The sequence below is a fragment of the Nanorana parkeri genome, unplaced genomic scaffold, assembly GCF_000935625.1.
Source record: "Nanorana parkeri isolate BGI_ZX_2015 unplaced genomic scaffold, ASM93562v1 scaffold2400, whole genome shotgun sequence".
NCBI lineage: Eukaryota > Metazoa > Chordata > Amphibia > Anura > Dicroglossidae > Nanorana > Nanorana parkeri.
Genome location: NW_017308668.1, coordinates 126,658 through 148,186, shown reverse-complemented (window position 1 = coordinate 148,186; position 21,529 = coordinate 126,658). Strand labels below are relative to the sequence as shown.

Here is a 21,529-nt window from a genome sequence, read left to right as displayed (position 1 = left end):
ATATATATATGTGTGCCAGCAATGTACACTGAGTGTATATGAAGCAGGCATATGCAGTTGCATTGCATTTTTTGTTAGCTTTTCTCTTCATATCCTATGTGCTGTGCATGCAATGTATATTACAACTGAGCTCCCCGACCATTCATTAGTATTCATAGTTGCACTCCCCCACCCCGAACAGTGCATTGTGTGCAATAAGTACAGTTAGTAAAAGAGCTTTTTTCTATCCCCTAGGCATAAACTAGTAGTTCACCCTTGCAGTGTAGGGGCAACCATACTGCATGGGAAAACTTTTAATCTCCCTGGAGTTGGGCTCTAAGGTGTAACTGAACCCAAAAAGGTGAAGGCATCTTATATTATAGGAAATGTTAATTGTGCCTAAACCTTCAAGTAACCTTGAAAAATATACCTTTTGTCTGTAATTATTTCTATAAAATAGCAGTGTGCTTCCTGGTATGTGAGTGTGCCTAGGCACTCTTGTGCCTGCAACCTCATAGCTGTATATGTACAATGTCAGATCAATGGTTCTGCTTCCTCTGAGCTGCTCACTGTTTTCCTTGCTGGAGGCTCTGAGGGGAGGACGCAAAGCCCTGCCTCTACCAAGATATCCACCTCCACACAGTGACAAAGTGCAGAACAAGGCATAGTAAGTCAGTAATGGGTAAAAACCAGCTGCAGGGGAACCACATGCAGTACAGGTGACCTTCCTTTTTTTGGCACAGCTTCCAAAGTTCAGTTCCTTTAAACTAAAATATATTGGGTAGGGATACTAGTATCAGTATCAGTGCAAATACTGAGTATTTGGGCGAGTACTCATACTCGCCTAAATGCTCCAATACGTTCCCCCGATACCGGAACTTCTGGTCAGAGGGAGATTTCATCTCACCAGCAGTGCCCCGAAAGAACATGGAGCAGGCTTCACGGCCAATTACGAAGCTGGGCGGCGGGTAATGACTCACAGCCCGGCTTCTTGATTGGGCTGGAAAGGCGGCTCCATGCTGTTTTGCCGGCTTCCCAGCTAAACAGCAGGAGCCAAACAGGAAGCTGGGCAGTGGGGGTGATGACCTGACTCCCGGTTTCCTGTCTGGCTGGGAAGCCAGCTCGACGCTGATTAGCTGGGAAGCTAACTTTCTGGCCAATCAGCATCCAGTCGGCCAACCATCATGAAGACGGCTTCCCAGGCAATCAGGATGGTCAGGTGATGCGTAATGACACGCCGCCCGGCTTCCTGATTGCTTGCGAAGCTGGCTCCATGCTAGTGGAAGTACCAGTATTGGTACTTGGTATCGGCGAGTACCGAAATATAAATATCGGTACTCGTATTCGATACCGAAAAACCGGTATCAGTGCATCCCTAATATTGGGGATTTTTTTTTGCCTGAAGTTCATCTTTAACAAATGTAATTATTATTATTATTATTATACAGGATTTATATAGCGCCAATAGTTTGCACAGCGCTTTACAATATAAATAGCTGTGCAAATATAACTTTCTCAATCCTACTATATCCAAAGACCCCCTAACCCGCCAAGCTGCCGTGACATAAAAAGAACCCTGCAACCAGCAGAACCACAAAATTCAGGGAGGGAGGGTGGGAGAACCTGCTTCCTCCGTCGATTTCCCAGAAAGAACGCCCCTCAGCCCTTGCAGTTCCTACCCATGTGGCTTCTGACCCCAACGTCCAATTAGGTAAGAACAGCTAATTCCCATTTTATTTTTAACCCCTTCTCCTGGGACTATTCCTCCCCCCAGTCATGTAGCCCCTTTACTCGGTCTCTCTGGGTCTGTCTTTACATTTGGCAAAATGGTTTGATAAACCTCCCAAATCTCAATGTCCTCATAACACTTGACTGAATGCATATTATCATCATAATTTGTATCCTGCGAGCATTCATAATGGGTCCAGTCTTCTACACGTTTCGCCAAAGCTTCTCCAGGAAGATAAGAGGCAGCCATCCTCTAGGAATCTGATGGTGGATAAATCCATATTTTAGGGGGATGTCCCTCATCACCCAGAAGACATGGGGAGTGGGGGGCACTGGAAAAAAAAAGGAATCATCTACCCTTCTTTCCCTTTATTTGAGGGTATTTTTGATGTATTTAGAGTGTTTCAGCTTATTTCATTGTAAGGCTCATTCATAATAGAAAGGATCACTATATGTGTTCTTCCATATACCCTGGAGGGTTATGCACATTTCCAGCCCATTCATAAAATGTGGGCTACAGTGTGTAGCCTGCGGTAGTTTACAGAGTTCTCTCTGCTTGTTGCAGCAGAGACAGACCTTTGATTGGAGCAGGACCAGTCATGTCACAAGTCACATGACTGGGATCTCCTCCCAGCTTTTCATTTGCGAGTAGCATTCATTTTTTTATTGAGGCTTGTGCTCCACCACGCTGTTAGGCTTTTAAAATATGTGACGCTCAGTTTTTTTTTTTTAAGCAGTAGTATGGCCTCTTGGTATTTTGTATTTTTTTATGCATGTGATTATTTTTTATGTAATTATTTATTTGACCTTTTCCCTGTTTTTCTAATATATTTTATTTAAAAATAATGGGGGGTAAATAATTTTTTGATACAAGAGCTGGTCCAGGATAGTTTAAAGGTGCTTCCGTAACCCTCAGGTATCATTTAGAGCCTATTGCGCCACCACAAAACCAGCTTGGGGTGCTGTTTGCACTTCCCTAATATGGTGACATTTTCTCTAAAATCTCCCAATTTTGTCAAATCGTCAAAACTTCCAGTTAATGAAACCTCTTAATTTCAGGATCTCATGATTTATTGAAAGTTTGCATAGCGGGAGATCATACATTGGCACACATCAGTATCCATTTAGACATTTAAAACTTTGGTACCCATGAGAATGTTACCCGTCGAGTGTATGCAGCAAGCAGTGAACTTTTCCAGCGTTCGGCATCCTTGCTCGGCCCCACCGCGCTAACCTGAAAGCGCTTTTCATCTCACCACGGCCTTTCTTAGACTCCTTGGGTACCAGTAACAATGGCTTGTTGTTTTTTAAAAAAAAAAAAAAGCCTGCATCTATAAAAAAAAGAAAAGCGAGAGATTCTTCAGTGTTGGAATCTTAGTCACATGGGGCCGTTACAGTCCACCCCCCCTCCCCCAGCTAATCTAGTTTCTATAGAAACAAGATTGGGAAAAAAGACAGACGGAAAGGGGCAGAAAAGAGTGAGAACGAGAGGAACAGGGATAGAGAGGTGAGCAGCATCAGGTAGAAGGGGCGTTCGTGCTCGGGGTCTGACAGGGACGCAGATGGGCAGCGGTGGGGGCACGCTGACGGAACCGCAGGTGATGCAGTGACTCGCTCCGTACAACTGCTCCGAGGCTATGTCGTCACCGGCTGCTGTCAAGACACTGCTGGAGATGGGCGAAGAGTCGAAGGTAGATTAACGAGCAGGTAAGTGCTGGCGAGAGTTGCTTATACGAGCCAAGCGCCTTGGCTGCAGCGATAAGGATGGATAAAGTGGCAAGACAGATAGCATCGGGAACGGATTAGAGAGATGGCATTAGATACAATTTCAGGACAGGGATATTAATGGCTTGTTGTGAGCACAGTGCAAAGTTGTTGCAAGACAGGCTGGCAGAAATGGATACACAGTAGAGGCAAAAGGGAGGCTGAAAAATCCAGGAGACGTTGCTCCATAGATTAACCCCCAACAGGTGGTGGGCAAATCCTACTCGGAACAGGAACACAGGACACCCGGGTCAAGGGACCACTCTCCCCCCCTCTTCTCCATATGTTCCTCTGATTTGTTACAAACTCCCGCTGTCATTTTGATTTTATTTATTTCTTTTCCCCCGATTCATTATTTGATTCCGGTCCAGAAGACGTCCGCAGGATGGAGTTACAGCTTGGCTTAGGCTATACTGCAATAACTCTTCTCTTGCTTACAGAAGGTAACTTCTATTACCTTTCTTGGCTCTCCCGCACCTCTCCCTAATAATATTAAGACCTGATTTTTTTTTACAAGGTGCTCCATCATTAAAGTTACCATCACACAGCCATAGACGATGTATTGAGCTGAGAACATTAACACTGTGCAGTTGTAGTTAAAATGCAAGCCTGGGTCACATTGGCCCTGTCCTTTGATTCAACCTTTCTCAACTGGGGTGCCCGCTGGCTTTGTCAGGGGGACCTTCAAATTTTCACACAGCCTCATATGTTTGCCTGGTATAGGTGGGCCACTTGTTAACAAGCGGAACTCTGATGTAAAGGGGGCTCCTGATGTAAACTTTTTTTTTTTTAACTTAGGCATGGGGTCCTTCTTTTAAACCCATAACAAACCCATATCTAGGATAAGGGCTTGGTATGGATTTTAGGGACCACATGTCTTCTTTTTTGCATTCACATGTTTTTAATGTTTTTATTTTTTTGCATTTTTTTTAATCCATTCGAGACCCCTATCTAGCATAAGGGTCTGGTATGGATTTTATTAGGGAACCATGCTTCTTCTTTTTTTTGCATATACGTGCTTTTTTATGCATGGGGTCCATCCTTTAAATCCATAACAGACCCCTATCTAGTAAAAGGGTCTAGTATAGATCTAGTTAGGGAGCCACATTTCTGTTTTTTTTTGTATTTACATGTTTTTTTGTTTTGTTTTGCACGGGATCCATCCTTTAAATCCATTCCAGACCCTATCTAGGATAAGGGCTTGGTATGGATTTTAATGTGGAACCACAATTCTTTTTTCGCATTTACCTGTTTTGTTTTTTTGCATGGGGTCCATCCTTTAAATCCATTTCAGACCCTATCTAGGATAAGGGTTTGGTATAGATTTAAGTAGGGGACTACACATCTTTTTTTTTTTTGCATTTACATGTTTTTATTTTTTTGCATGGGGTCCATTCTTCCAATTCGTTCCACACCCTATCTAGGATAGGGGTCTGGTATGAATTTTAATAGGGAACTACACTTCTTTTTTTGCATTCACCTTTTTTTTTTTTTTGATGGGGTCCATCCTTTAAATCCATTCCAGACTCTATCTAGGAAAAGGACCTGGTATGGACTTTAATAGATAACCACATGTCTTTTTTTTTGCATTGACCTGTTTTGGGTTTTTTTTGCATGGGGTCCAGCCTTTAAATCCATACCAAATAACTATCTAGGATAAGGACCTAGTATGGATTTAAATAAGGAACCGCGCTTCTTTTTTTACATTTTATACCGGGATGCCTTGTTCTTTTCCATACATACCTCAAAAAAAAAAGGTTGAGAAAGGCTGCTTTAATTATTCTCATCCATCCTGGTTATCGAACCCTTTCCCATTATCATTCATAGTATCCCCTTCCCTCATTTTCTCGTTCTCTAATTTCTGCAACGCCGAGGTCCTTTTTTCCCCCATCCCTCTATACCTAGCTAGACGTTTTAATTAGCGAGCTGGATGATGTTTGATTGCTGCTTACATTCATTCATGTGTATGATTTGTGGCACTGTGTTCGCTGACACGCTACAATGTTTTACATGAATGCAAGCATTGGGGGAAAAAGAGGAAAAAAAAAGGTCATTCAAGCCTGTGTAGCAGAAAACATAACTCGTTTCAGGGGCAGGCTGTACGGTGATGGCTGCCCCTGCAAGCAGCTGCACCAGATTTGTGAATAAAGTTTGTTCGATTGTTAAATCATCCGCAGAGATGCTTAGAATGTATAATGCACCTGGACACATTGTGCAGAGCAGGCTACGTGATCAGGCAACCTGAAGCCACAGATCCCATCATGCTTCTGCCCCTAGTGCAGATCTCAGAGTCTCGCAATGCTTCATGGGACTTGTAGTTCCACAACAGCTGGAGTGCTGTGGTTGCCTACCCCTGTGCTAACTAATGACAGGAGACAGCAGGATTTTTTTCTCTCCGGTGTATAGGTATGTTGAGTATTTAAGCGGTTTGTTCAGAAATGTAAAAATCCAAAAACGTAATACTGCTCGGTGACATTGGATGATGAAGTTATTGCTCGTAGTCCTGGGTACACCTGTTCTGCATCTGACGACAGGTGCAATAATTGCGTCTGGTCGCCTGCGCTATTCTTAAACCTCATTAACATATTTCGACTCCCACTCCATACGACAGCTCAAAATAGGGGAGCAATTTGAGAAATAGTCGAGGCTTAGAGCTAAAGCCTCGTGCCACTAAACTGTAAACCAGACCCTCAGACGACTTTCCATAGAGGCGTCGAGGACAAGTAAGAGCTCCGTGTATAGCAGGGAAAGCTTTAAAGGGACCCGTACCAGGAGAAATAGCCTGCCATTGCTAACTTCCTGCTGGGCATACTAGTCTTCTGGCTGTCTTTGGCATTAATACTTTTGGTCACTGACCCAGAACAAGCATGCAGGCCCCCAGTCTACATACTTGTTCCAGGTAAATGGCACCGAAAATCTGAAGCCAGGGGTTGGACAATCTCGGCACTCCAGCTGTGGGGAAACTCCTTTTCCGATTGGAGCCATGCCTGTGGCTGTCGGGATTCTTGCAATGCCTCATGGGACTTGTAGTACCACAACAGCTGGAGTGCCGAGGTTGGCTATCCCTGCTTTAAGATCACAAGCTACCAGATATGGCACTCTATGTATTTTCTCAGCACATGTGTACTTTAAAGCTGAACTGCATGCAGGTATAAAATGAATGCCGCTCTGAATGTATTAATACAACCATACATGTATTAAATGCAGGCAATGTAAGTATCTGACTCTGACTTGGTATCAGTCTCTTGCAGTGCCTGTGCAACAGAGCACAGACCGGTGGAGGGAGAAGCAACACAGGAAGCCATTTAGTTGTGCTGCATTAGCATTCTGATAGGAGGAGAGAGCAAAATGAGGGTGATGACCTCATCAGTCCGCTACTTCTCCTTTCACTGTACAGTCACAGGCCAAAGAAGGGGCAAGAACGTCAAGTGAGATTTAACTTCTGCAGAGAAAAAATTGGTCCTGGGTTTGGCCGAAAGGGTTATGCGGCAGAGCTGTGTAGATCTCTGGACTGTAGGGACAGAAATACAAATCCTTTGGCAGGTAGCACATCTCCCTTATATGTACTCCATGTGTACTGTATGTTTTGCAGTTTGCTTGGAGGAAACCTTCTGTATGTTGTGAGGGGTATGTAGGCTGCCATCATTGACTTTTTTCTTTTCAAAATGCTAGTGGCCTAGCTGTCATGATGATCCTCAGATTTTAATACACACCAAGTCACCGGCATTAGGAGGTCTGACCTCAGCCTGACTTGCTGCTTGTTCTGGTCCTTGTCTCGGAAAGTATTGAAGCCAGGTAGCTGGTATTTTGAGAGAGAAATTGTATGGATTAGAACAGTGGTAGGCAACTTCAGCACTCCGGCTGTAGTGAAACTACAAATTCCATCATGCATCTGCTTCTGGGAGTCATGCCTGTGCCTGCTAGAGTCTTACTTTATAATTTGACTTATAGTTGCACATTTCCCATGTTTTATCCCTTCATATACGTTCTGGGTACAGAAAAACACCTGCTGACCTGCCAGGAATCCAGGGAGTCTCTAGTCTTTTCAGTCCTGCCTGAGTTCTCCCCTTCTGAACTACAGAACACCTCCATAACATATAAGGGAAGTGTGCTGCAGTTCACAGAGAAGAATTGGGTAGGGTTATGCAAACTGTTGGCGCTATATAAATTCTTAATAATAATAATAATCATGACAGTTTATGGGATATCAGTGCAGCAGAGGCAGCATTGTCAACTCAAACGGGAAGTTAGAGGCTTGCTGGATTTCTGGCAGATCTGGCAGATCAACAGTTTTTTTTTTTGTACTTGCAGCATTTTGAAACAGACAGGACTGTGCATGTAGTGCAGAGATGCACCACATATGGCTTGTTTGTTTTGACCAAACATACAGTTTAAATTTATAAAATACAGCAGAAGCTCTGGCATTCCCCCAGTTGCTGATCACATGACTGAATGCAAAGGCAAAGATAAGTATTTCAGGTTCCTGTCTGTGTAACACATGGAGTGCACAGGGCAGTATGGTAATCTTATTCATGTAGAAACATATGGTAATCAGGGGTGCCGTACCTTTCCAAGAGTAATATGGTAACCAATGGCTGGCCAGAATGAGCGTAACGCGCTTTCACTATCGATTCCTCACAGGTGGAGGGCATTTGGTATCACTGTGAGAGGAGTCGGCGCTATAGAGGAGGCATCGGTTTATGCGGCTCGCTTCCTCTAGCGCTGGCTTCGTTGGCGCCGCTGATTCTCTCCCGCGGCTCTTCAAGTTCACCCTTATGCCACCATCGGCCCTGGGAATGGTCACAACTTGGTCTTATTTTCGGGGTAGGTCTTATATTTTAGCAATTCCCCAAAATAGTACTAGGTCTTATTTTCGGGGTAGGTCTTATTTTCGGGGAAACAGGGTAGTACTGCGTCACTGCAACTGGCATAAACCGTGGAGAATCTGACCTAGACTGGGGGTGCTAGCACTCTCAAAGCTGTAGTTGTCTGATAAAAGAGAACATGGCCCAATGTTTTTTGGCGGTAGATATCTTTTGGGTCACAGGAGGATATTTACTAATGTCCTCCTGTGGCCTAAAACTCAGCAAATAGCGGGCTATTGCTCACATCGCAGAGCCGCGCTGCAGCTAGGAAGGATCCTGACAATATTGTCGAGATCCACTCTGCTACCCGATTGACAGCTGACTCTGCCTCTCTAGAGCCAGAGCCAGCTGTGCCCACCCCCTCCACTATCTGTCCCTCCAGTCAGTGCTGGAGGAACAGAGGGGAGGGAGGAATCTCTGTGGCGAGCAGTGACTGACAGTCACCGCTCTCTGCAGGCAGATGATCATGAACTGAGAGATCAGTAGTTTGTGACTGCTCAGCTCCTGATCAATAGAGCCAAAGTGTGACAGCTTTAGTGTCACTCGTCGGCTCTAACTATGGGGTTGAGTGCATTTCACTCTCCCCATAGTTCTCCTTTAGGACCAGCCTAAAGATAGTCTTACACAGCTAGATTCCCCCATCCTCGCTAAACAGGCGGAGGAATCTTCCTTGACCGCTATTGTATTTTGATAGCCGGCAGCCAAGTCTGCTTCAATACCCAAACTACATCTGACTACATCTGATTGGATGCAGGTACTGTCTGACGACAATTTCCCATCTGGCTCCTGTGATTTTAAAATCAAACTTGTGGTGCCAACAGGGCCACCCAATGGTTTAAATTTCGGCCGATTCAGGAGCAAAATGTAAGGCGTGTATGTCCAGCTTAAGGCTTTTCAACATCTTAGTGTAATTCTAGATTGATGATAAAATAGGTTAAAGCTCAATTCCAGCCTAAATGTTTTTTTCAGCCTTGGATACGGTCACATTTATATTGTTGGCTTAACAGGGTGTCACCAGAGCAGGAAGTGAAATCTCACCAATAGGAACAGAGACAGCAACAAATACACTTTTTAATATGTTGGGATAAGGTTAGAAACTCTGGTGTTTATTGCTGTTTGTGTATTCCAGTCTGCTGGGACTCCCCTTGTTTTTTGTATAGCTCTAAAGAGGTTGAGAGTCCCTAATGATACCAGTTGTAATGCTTCCTTAGAGGTTTGGCTGGGGTTAGGCTTTAACATAAGGAAAAGCTGTACAGAAAGAGTAAAACTGATAGGAACTGTCCAGCATGTACAAAAGTTGGTCTTTAAAGCCCACTTCCACCGTTACGGAGGTACTTTTAAAAAAACATATGCCAGCAATGTACAACAAGTATACGTGAAGCAGGTATATGCAGTTGCTGCATATGAACACAGAAACGTATGTTTTTTGTAAGCTTTCTTCGTGATATCCTCATGGAAATGTGCACCTCTGTACTTTGCAAGCAATATGTGTAAGCTACAACAGAGCTCTCTCCCATCATTCATTAGAATGTATAGTGGCAACCAGTGGCGTCACAAGGCGGGTGCCCGCACCCAGGTGCCACCATTGGAGGGGAATACCTCACCCCGCCGGGTGAACGTCCCCTCCTCTTTCTGCCGGCGTACATCACCAAGATGACATGACATCATCGCGCACGTGTGTGTCACCCGGTCTCCGCTCTGGGTAACACCCAGTCTCAGGATGCCCCTGGTGGCAACCCACCCCCCACTGTTTCCCCCTGGACAGTGTATTGTGTGTAAAGGCAGATTGTTTTCTGATCTTGTTACACAGAATCACAGGGAGGGGGCAGTTTACAGCCTGCTTTACAATCAGAGCTTGGTGTCAGACGTGGTTTCCTGTGGATTCAGGCCTAATCATCAGTGCATTAAAAAAATGAAGAAAGCCAGCAATGTGAGTCATGAAGAAGTGCACATGTATACATCATCACTGCACCTCTTCACTACCACAATAAATGCTAATCCCTTAGAAATGTCTGCTGTGGGTAACATCACCTTTTGCCTTTGCAGTGGATTCATAATACCCCCCTATCCTCCTAACAAGTATTCATTTGCAGTGAGAAGCAAACATTGAGAATGACAAGAATCTTAGCTGGGAAGAAATTCCTTAATGAAAGTATTCTGAATTCACCAGCACCCATCATTTAATCCCAGTGGTGCCACATTGTTCCAGCCAGCTTTTCCCACTGGGTAATTAGACAGTACAATGTTGTCTACGTTGATGTGCAGGATATAATGGCGGTTCCTCAGCAAGCGGGCTTCTGTCAGAGCTCAAAGACACCTAGCAGAGTAGTCAAAGTTGAATGTGCTGCATAGCTCATTTTCTTAGCTTATTTTGACAACCAACTGACATTACAAATCCCAGATAATCATTCGGGCTGACAACTTGAAATAAGATCTGAAATCCATACTGAACCTAAGTGATAAAAAAAACCCTCATGGAACTGCACTGAAAAGTCCTAAACGTGTCCACAAATTTACATGGCCATGTGTGTGCTCAGTAGGGTTGCCAGCGGTCCAGGATTCACCCGGACAGTCCAGGTTTTGAATGCTGTGTCCGGGTTTCATGGCAGCAGGAACCCGGACACAAGATGTCACGCAGACAGGGGCAACCAAAATTAAGATAGGGGCTACTTGCCCCCCACTGAAAATAGTATCAAATGCGATGTTTACATTTGAATGGACGGCGCTATTTACATAGCTACGACTTATTCTCGCAAAAAAAAATGTCCGCGTGTCGCTAGAGTGTTCGGGTTTCACTTGAAGAAAAGGTGGCAACCCTAGTGCTCAGTGCACCATACACAGGGGGTCCTGGGAGAAAAGATGACTTACATGTCAGCTAACAATACAACTCTGGGATCTTTCTTGCATCTCGCGTACGTTGGTACAACAGACTTTATGGTGACATAATGGTCTGGGAGGTTTCCATAGATTCTTCAGATCCCTTTAGCAGCATCTACACGGCTTCTGTAGAAGCTATGGGATGTAAATGGGGAGCGGTAAGCGGTGGGAAAATCACATAGGATTCTACAAAGGTATTATAACTAAAATAATACTTTGTACTTCAGTCCTTTAATCAGACATTGTAAACTGTCCAGACTGTGATCAAAAATGTTAGGAAGAATATCTTCTCTTGGAGGGTCTGCATTTGACTGTCTTGGTTTATATATGTTTTGTCCAGTTTTCTGGTAATTGGAAAATGTCATTGCAGTATCTCCCTTACTTGGTCAGCGATATCCCAGCACAGGATAACAGGGATCCCAACCTGAAAAAAGGGATTTCAGGGAAGTGCCCTTCTCCCTTCAGGGAGGTGCCCTCTGTAAATCAGCAGAGGAGGACCTGATGGAGAACTTCAGGTCCACCTCTGCTGATTGACAGCAGCAGTAGGCATGTGCAATAGCTAGTTTGCTATTGCAAATTGAAAAAGCCAATAGAAGCCTAGGTATTCATTCCTATGGTGTGTTTTTTTTTTTTTTTCTCTGACTGATGGCGGCTGGTGGCCCCGATGTCGAAAAAAAAAAGCAGGGAAAGGTTTACTCTGTTAGATAGAGCAGAGTAAACCTTTCTGGGAGAAAATGTTTCTCTCCCGGGTGGCCAGGAGCCGCTATCTCATAGCAGGAGATTCCCGGAACGTCCGGGAGGGTTGGGATGTCTGGGATAACACTGCCGATGGCTCTTAAGGGGTGCCCTAGAGTAAATTAATTAATGGGTCTCCCTGTATTTCCTTTGTAAGAAACCTCTATGATGGATCCGCAGCACTCCTTGAGTACTAGGGTCGGTTGCTATGGGTTACGGCAACTCCGAATTCTTGTCTAGGGATAATGCAAATCACTTTTGCTCATCAGCACTTACCGCCATCTTGAGTTACTTACCACCAATTTAAATGAAGTCCAGACTGTAGATAGGATGCTTTAAACTTTTATTGCAGAACTTCAGGGAAAGAGGTGGATGGTTAGGATCATCCAGGCAGATGTAGACTCCATTGCACTGCAGAGTGTGGTTACTGCTTCCATGCACAGCAGGTAGAACACCTGGCACTGCTTTACTTGAGCTAGAAGTTACTAGTCCTTGTCATCAGTAATAACCACTGGACCTGCTGCTATCAGGCTCCAGGGTCATCACACGGCTAGTCCCCAGGCTTCAGGCCTAGCCATCTCAGACAATCCATGGTAGCCTCCCCACAGGCAGGGCCTGGGAGAGGAAGAGAGAGCTCACATGGTCCACATGGTCCACCCAAGTATTTATCTCCTCCCCCATCATGCACCACTGACCATTGTCTAACCGTGATTAGCTGGAGAGGGATATCCACTCATAGCAGTCTCCCATTGGTTGCTCTGTTCTGTGACTAGGGCACACCCTGCAGTACACCTAGCAGAAGACAGATGCAAACAATGAAAGACTGTTTAGAGGAAACCAAATTAACTCAGACTACAAATCAGCCTCAGATCACATACAATCTGATAATTACTAAATTTTAATAGCACTTTTTCCAGTAGGGTGCTCCATCATGATCATGTAATAAAACTATGTTAGTAAAAAGAGAGATTTTGCTCCTTTTTGACAACATCCACAGTTGAAATCTGTGTACTATAAATGAGGCAATGATCAAGGAGATTATTCAATGTTCACAATGCATTCAAATATGTAGTCAGGCCTTAAGGGTGGAGATAATTGAATAGCCTAAGACTGCTGAATAGGTAACCTGTTGCTTCATTTGTCAGCAGCTACTTGGAATGGAAGGAAGATTGGAGTTGTGAGGCCGGTAGGAAGGTGCCATCAGGTTGCTTTGGTGGCCTTGTTCCTCCACTAGGTACATGTGGATGTTAGGTAGTGAGGAGACATCAAAGTGGGGACAGGAAGGAGCTTCAGATGCAGACTTTTAGGCTCCTAGGTAAAGCTTCTATCATGAGATGTATGGAGCACCAAGCCCACAACACCAAGTAACTGTGTTGTAGACCTTGCAACCAGAGTAAGGCCTTGTGTACTGAGGCATTGCTGTGAGATGCTGGCATTTGCATACAAATGTAGCTGTGCTCAAATGCATGCATTCCAATGCAAATCACAGCAAAAGGCTGCATTTGACCTGCTTTGTCTTCAAAGAGCATTCATCATCCCAATAGTACATGCTTCATCCAGAGAAGCGCAACTCAAAGCAGGCCAAACACAGCCGCAGAACTGCCATCCTTTCTGCACCATTCAGGTAAATGGGAATCTGGTGACATGTATTTTCGAAAGCACATCAAATGCAGAAAAATAAACCCCAAGAAGACACAAGGTCATGTCATTTCAAAAGATTGCACCAAACAGCTTTATAGATTTAAGGCTCTAATAGTTCCCTGTTTACTAGGTTTTATTCCTCATTTCTGGACAACTGGGGGTGGAGGGCCCTCGGGGGCACTCTCGGGGTGTTGCGTGTGTGTTCCTTTTGGGTTGGCTGTGTAACCCCGTGCATGCAACTCGAAACCAGACACCCCACGGTCAGGGGCCACGGCCTTGGCCTCGTGCAAACACTCCCACACGTGTAGTACTGCGCACACAGGGCCTCATGGCTTCCACCGCCTCTGCGGTCCTCGGCGCTTCCTCCCCCTTAGGGAGAAAGGTCACCATGAACGGCACCCAGTGTCAGGCATAGCCCCAGGGCACACCTACCCTCCTCCGGATGGGTACAGCCATGATACCGTCCAACATCACACTCCTGTAGAACCCCACCTGCTCAGAGGTTGGAGGGAGAAGAACCAGTCCACACAGATAGTCGTTTTGTTGGTTTTACTTGAAGGAATTAACAGAACAAAGAATACGTTCAGCCACCCCCGAATGGGATGACGGCACAGTTCTTTATAGTTGCATAGTGAGACAGTTTAGAGAGAGAGAGAGGTACAGCCCAGGTGCAGCCCAGAGTCCACGACTTACTTCGGCCAGAGGCCCGCTGGCAAATATCATCAGTACTACAGCTTCTCACTATTCTCCGGAATCCCATCCTTGTCAGTCCTAGCTCGGTGGGTTTCCCCCTATGGGGAAACTAGGGAATCTTTGTAGCTCTACATAGTCCTAGGCCTGGTCCTGTCCTTCCCATGGACCAGCCTATGTTCAAGAAACAGTCTCCCTGCGGAGACTCTGCAAACAGTCCTAGACTTCTGCTCTCCTGTACTCTCTCACCTTCTTCCCCTCTCGGGCGCCCCCTATAAATCAACTCTCCTGGGACACAGAGTCTCCCTAGGCCAGAGCTGCATCTATCTCCAGGGCCCCATGGGGGCATCTAGTGGCAGTTGGCCATACTGCACCTACCTACAGGCATGCTGCCCAAGAAGAACCTCTTTGTCTGATATCAGAGACTTCGTCAGAAAGCATCCTTGCTGTTATGTGAAACTTATTCCTGCATTGTTTTTTTGCCTTAATCTGCTGCAACCTAATACAATCCATGAATACATTGATTCAACTGTGGTTCACCTCTACTACTTGAAGTACCTTTCTACTTGAACTATGTAGCACTTAGCAGATTAAGTGGCAATTTAGACAGAACCATTAGGAGCGCCAAAAGGATGTAATCTAGTTTAACCAGTCCATACAGTAGGCAGTTGTGCAACAGAAGCTGATGTGTTGGGACTGTAACCACCATATTTATGTGGTGCCTTACCTGCTGAGATCCGATACCCACTTTGAAGGGTATCTGATTATAGAGGCATAACCAGTGTAGGGGTAGTTGTTCTGTGACCACCATATAAAACATAATTCATCCATTCCTATCCCAGCCTGTTTATAGATGACCTTTGGAAGGACTCATGCTTTCTGTAGGTCAAGGATAGCCAAACTTCAGCCCTCCAGTTGTGATCAGCCTACAAATCCATTAATGCACCTGCCTCTGCAAATCATGTCTGTGGCATTCAGACTCTTGCAAAGCCTTGGGATTTGTAGTTTCAGCACAGATGGAGGACTGAATTTTGGCTACCCCTTCTCTAGGGTATGGGTGCAGAAGATTATTTTGGTAGAAGCTGGAACCCCTGTAGAAAAAGTCCGCTCTTCAATGACATGCAAAGAATTGTGCTACTATTGAATCATCACATGACCAACATTTCTTAAAGGTTCCCTTTATCAAGGTTAACAGAAAGAAATGTCTCTGTTTCCCTTAGTAAAAGGGTAATTTGAGCCCCATAAACATTTGTGATGTGAATATTTGATATGGAAGTCTTCTCTTCAAAAAGCACATTTGTTGGCATATTTTCTGCATGTTGTATACGATTGCCTACACTGGCAGCTAATGCTGTAGAATAATTCAGAAAAGGCTCATATGCTGTGAGGGGAAATTCATTAGGGATGCGCCGATACCGTTTTTTCGGTATCGAGTACTAGTACCGATTTTTTTTTTTTTGGTACTCACTGATACCGAATACCGATACCAGAAGTCCCATTAAGGAAGGCGGGTGGCGTGTATTGATTCGTCGCCCAGCTTCCTGATTAGCCGGGAAGCCGTCTCCATGCTACCTCTTTCTGGCCAATCAGGAAGCCGGGGGGGTGGGTAATAACTCGCCGCCCGGCTTCCTGATTTTTCAGCTTCCTGACCAATCAGGAAGCCAGGCGGCGAGTTCTGATTGGCCAGAAATCTGGGTCCATGCTCCCTCCTCACCAAGTGAAGAGGAAGCATGGAGCCGGCTTCCTGGCCAATCAGGAAGCCAGGGGCGAGTCATTACCCACCCCCCAGTGACGATTGTGCCCATTATTTTCTAATGGCACCCCAGTCGTGCTGGGAGGATCACTAAAAAGCAGCGCGTTATGTGTTGCAAAAAAAGGTACGTGTGTCTTTTTTCCTCGATTCCTGCGCGGATGTAACCCCATTGAAATCAATGGGGCCGTGTGGCAACCGCTGTGTGCAACTGCACACAATGTGTGCGGTCCCGGGATGGGCGTCCAGGATCCCCAGGTCTGCACCAGCCCTCAATTCAGGGAAGCATTATGGGACATGTCAGCTGGAGGTTCCCAGCAAGTTTGTGACAATTTAGAGACAATTCTCCATATCAAGGCATTTAGGATAATAAATCTGCTCTATATGCACTAAATTCAGAGATGCAACAGGTTAAAAGACACTGATAATGCAACCAAATTGACAAATTGCCCCCGTATGTAAAATAGAAAAATCTTACCCTCCCTTGACTTTCTTCATAGCTACGCCCTATCTCATGTTGTTGTAAGACAGGCACTCATTGTTCAAGCAGGGGCACAAACTGCAATGATTTCAATCAGTTAAAGCAGATACAAGTACTTGTATTGACACGCTTTTGTATTGCATGCAGACCTTTTAAAATGATTGATATTACAAATGTGGGTGGAGGCCGGACTGAGCAGACAATGTGTTCATCTAAAATGTGACATTGTGTTACATGTATATAATTGCCACGAGTTCCTAATTTAGGAAGATTAAGGAAAATTGCATGTGTATACTAAATATACAAATAAGTTATTTTCCGAATTAGAGAACAAAGCTTTAAATGAAAAGCACAAAGCAATAGATTCTGACCTTTGCCCTGTCTGCATGGGGTCTGTGTACAAGATTAGTCCTGTAATTTAAAAACTTACCAAGTAACGTAACCAAGTACCCCGCTCCAAGCTCACTCCTGTGATGGACTACAATCTCATGTTTAGTTTACTAATTTGTATTAGAAATTATAATCTTTCACGGAAGTGAGCTTGTAGCGGTGACTACTTTACAACACACACAGGGACCATGAGGAACAAAAGTAGCCCCACTCCAGAAGGAAGGACAGTGTCAGCGCCAATTCAGAGATGATTTGAGGATCTACAGCCGAGTGATACACAAATAAGATACATCTTTGTTAATAGTTGGGGTACTTGAATGTATTTTTAAGGCTTAACCAGGGGCGTCCCGGGGCTGGGTGACACCCGGAGCGGTAACCGAGTGTCACCCCGCCAAGACTTCACTGCGCATTAGCGTGACGTCACCACGCACGCGCGCGTCTCCGTGCTGCTTCAATAACGGCCCAGCCTGCACGGTATCAGAGGGGCCCTGGGACCAACAACATTTTCTCGAGGACCACCAGTTGGTGACCACTGCCCTAGAGTGCACAAGGTCACCTAAACTTCACAAATAACCAACTACGTCCCACCAATTGTAATTCTGGAACCAGCATCTCTTTCCCAGACCCTTCACTTTATTACTGGAAGCTGGCCACGTTTTTGTAGGCGGTCCATAATTCTGTATACTACATGAATGGGCTCATTCAGAATAAAGTACACATTTCAGAACATACAGTAACCAATGAAGATGTATCCTATACAGATCAGGCTGCAGAAGAGTATGAAGCTGATTGGTTGCTAGAGGGTACTGCGCTCTACACATTTCACTGTTTATTGAATAATCCTATTAGTGTTTGTTTTAGCAGCCATATCTTGTTATTAAGCATGCGGGCCTTCATTTCCATTTCATCAGATTAATTATGTAGACACTGGCAGCCTACTTGGGTTGTTACAAACTCAACGTTCTGATGTAGGAACATTGAGCTTATGTTTATGAATACTGGGATATAGTAGCAGATGTATCGAACAAAAACAGAGAAGCGAATGAAATCTATTTAAGAGACAAAACCATAAAGTGGTAAAATAGGACCAGTTGGCGTTCAGTTCTCCTTGCTTTCGATAGCTAGACCCGTGGCACCACGGAGAAACAGACCGTATTTGTTTCTGATGTGAAGTGATAAATGTCAGTTGTTCTTCTTGACATTAAGGTCTGTTTCCAGCTCGGATTATTGAATGTGCAGCATGTGTGTGTGTAATGCTCGCAGTGGTACATCTTTATGGATCTTCCCGGTTACTCTGCACCGTACTCCGAGGCTAAACATAAGCATTATGTTCATGCCCAAAGGAAAAATCTTACTGAGATAACATAATGTGATTTCTCAAGGGTTACTTCAGGCAAAAAGTGTTTTCAAACCAGGCTTTGCTCATTTAGAAATCCCAGATCTTCCACACGAGCGAGTTTACGTTGCCGCTTATGCAAGCTATTGTTGTGTGTGTGTATGTGTGTTGTTGGGGCATGGACATGGACATGTGAGTGGTATTTGTTACATATGCCTGCACAGGCACTGCATATCTGCCATGATTCATCTCTCTGCTGCAGTACAGTCTGTGCACATGCACTATAAATAGCCTTGGATACAATGCGGTACAGTGTCATTCTCCAGTATTGCTATTATTTAAATCAAACCGGCATGGCTTAATATCTCATCCTTTAAGATTTATTTTCCATTTTAGTCGGGGTTGATAGCCGATGGACACTGTCAATCATCAGAGGAGTTAAGTATTAAAATTGACCAGATAACTATCTTAACCTTTTTTTTGTTGTTTTTTTTGTCCCTTTTACAGGTCCCTTGGCGGTCTCTCCAAGTTCACGCACAGGTTATCGCTGAAAGAGAAGTCTGAGAAGAGGAATGATGCTGAGTTGGCACCTCTGGAGCAGCCTGTTTTCCGGCAAAGATCACTGAGCATTGAATGGTGAGAATTATGAGAGCAAACGGAAAGAGGGATTGGTCTTAAAGTGACACTATACTTAAGAGTTAAACCTTAAAAATACATTCAAACACCTTAACTATTAACAAAAATGTATCTTATTTGTGTATCACTCGGCTGTAGATTCTCAGATCATCTCTGAATTGGTGCCGACGCTGTCCTTCCTTCTGGAGGGGGGCTACTTTTGTTCCCCATGGTCCCTGTGTGTGTTGTAAAGTAGCTACCGCTCCAAGCTCGCTCCTGTGATGGACAATAAATTCAATACAAATGAGTAAACTAAATGTGAGATTGTAATCCATCATGGGAGTGAGCTTGGAGCGGTGACTACTTTACAACAAACACAGGGACCATTGGGAACAAAAGTAGCCCCCCTCCAGAAGGAAGGACAGTGTCAGCACCAATTCAGAGATGATTTGAGAATCTACAGCCGAGTAATACACAAATAAGATACATTTTTGTTAATAGTTAAGGTACTTGAATGCGTTTTTAAGATTTAACTCCTGAGTTTAGTGCCACTTTAAGTGTGAAGCTTATTGGAACATAGAAGGCGATTGGGAGAAATTTCTGATTTGTTCAAAGTGGTGTGAAATGTATGTATTATAGTTGTCATTGTATAAGGTCAGCAGTAAGGGTACATTTTTGTGTCAGCCATGAATACATTCAGAAGTATATGTTGGCTTACCCAATAGATTGAAGATGCAAGCTTTGGAAACATATGGTCTCTCCTTCAGACATGGAGTGTAAGGTGATATGAAAGCTGCATTTTAATGCTTGAAGTTAGTCTATTAATTGTTTCACTTTAGCAACAAACTTGTTGTTTAGTCATCAATTGAAATACATTTTGGTGGTTGAATAATGTAAATGCTGAGTGCTGATTAATTGTAGGAAAGAACATTGGAACAGAGTTGGCCACAAGAATAACTATTAACCATTTGAGTCCCCAGGCCTTTGTCCCTATCCCCTGTCCAACAGGGTTTTTTTTTGTGATGTCTTGGTTCCACATGTTATATCTTTTAGGCTTCACAGTCTATCCCAATGTATTATACAAATTTTTGGGCAGGGGCAGATATGGCTTTACCTTGGTAGCAAATTTGGATACATATATTTTAAATGTTTTTTTATTGGGAATATATAGTAAAAAAAAAAACAAAGTTTACATAATTTGCGCACCCCCATATATTTACCCCAAAATATAATCAACAGTCTGAGTAAAATGATATTACATTAGTGCGACTTTTATGAAACGTGGCAGCATGGTAAAGCTCAAGGAGGACTTTATTGCCATTCCGATGCTGCATTGTGAGGCATGCAGGGGGAAAAAAATGGTGTGCAAATTCGTTAGCATAACATTAAGATAAGTTAGGTTGGTTTGACAAGGGGAAAAATTAGCACACTGGATACTTTTCCACAGGTTTGCTATTGCTAAAAATTCGAATGACATTGCATTCACTTCCATGATCATTTGATGCTTGCGCTGTGAACGCAAATGTCATACAGGTCATCCGAAGTCATTGTTGCAACCTGGGTTAAAGGAGAACTATGAGGTGAGTGCTTTTCACTTACCTCATAGTTCTAGCTGACCTGTGACAATGAGACTGTCACAGGTCGGCTCAGTAGATCGGGAGGTGAGCGAACTGATCGGGAGGTGAGCGCTGACTGGCGGAACGGACGGGGGAGGGGGGCGGGTACAGCTGGCTCTGCCTTTAGATAGGCAGAGCCAGCTGTCAGTCACGTCAGTCACGCAGCTGGGCGGATCCCGGCACAGGATCCGCTTCAGCTGCGGCGTCTCAGTATACCGCGAGCTACAGCTCGCGGTATACGGAGCCTAGGGTGACGGGAGGACGCTAGTTTGTGTCCTCCCGTTACCCTAAGGAGAACTATGGGGTAAAGACTTAACCCCATAGTTCTCCTTTAAATCTGCGAAGGGAATACTTTTATTTATTTTTAGAATATGAATATATATTTACCGTATTTTTTTATTTGTTAACACATTTTGTTTTAAAATGTTCTTTATTTCAGTTTTTTTATGGGGGTCAATGAAGCTGTGCAGCAGCAGGTCACTTTTAGTAGTGATCTATTGCTGGGTACAATCAGCTCCTGGAAGCTGAACAGCTCTGTCCCAGCCTCGGTACTGATAGAAAGTCCAATGACGTCACTTGTGACATCACTACATTCCTTATGTAAACACAACATGCTAGTGTTGTTTTATATTCGCAGACAGCTAGTGGTTCTAGAACTAGTGCTAGCAGGGGCCCCCAGGGTGCTGAGACTGGCTTGCCTTTTAAAAGAGGATTATTGGGAGAGTAAAATGCACTCTTCCCAATAATTAGAGCTGGCATGTGACACTGCATGCCAGCTCTATAGATCGAGAGCTGAGCGATCACAACCACTGATCGCTCAGCTCACACTCTTCTCCCTGCAGAGAGTGGTGGCTGTCAGTCACCGCTCCACTCAGGTATCCCCCCTCCCCTCTTTGTTCCTCCAGCATTCATTGGAGGGACAGACAGGGGAGGGGGGGCACAGCTGGCCCTGGCTCTAGAGAGCCAGAGCCAGCTGTCAATCAGGCAGCCGGATGGATTCCTACAATATTATCTGCATGTTTCCCAGCTGCAGCACGGCTCCGTGCTGTCAGCATATAGCAG

General features: G+C 44.5%; 1 protein-coding gene across 1 annotated transcript in view; it reads left to right on the top strand.

Moving 5' to 3' along the window:
• The first annotated feature begins 3,160 nt into the window (after window positions 1–3,160).
• LOC108801604 (ankyrin repeat and fibronectin type-III domain-containing protein 1-like) overlaps window positions 3,161–21,529 on the top strand; it is a 110,678-nt gene continuing 92,309 nt past the window's right edge. Inside the window, exons 1-2 of the mRNA XM_018573495.1 lie at window positions 3,161–3,414; window positions 18,744–18,872. The gene's annotated coding sequence lies outside the window, so the exon portion shown is untranslated. The remainder of the gene's footprint in view (window positions 3,415–18,743; window positions 18,873–21,529) is intronic.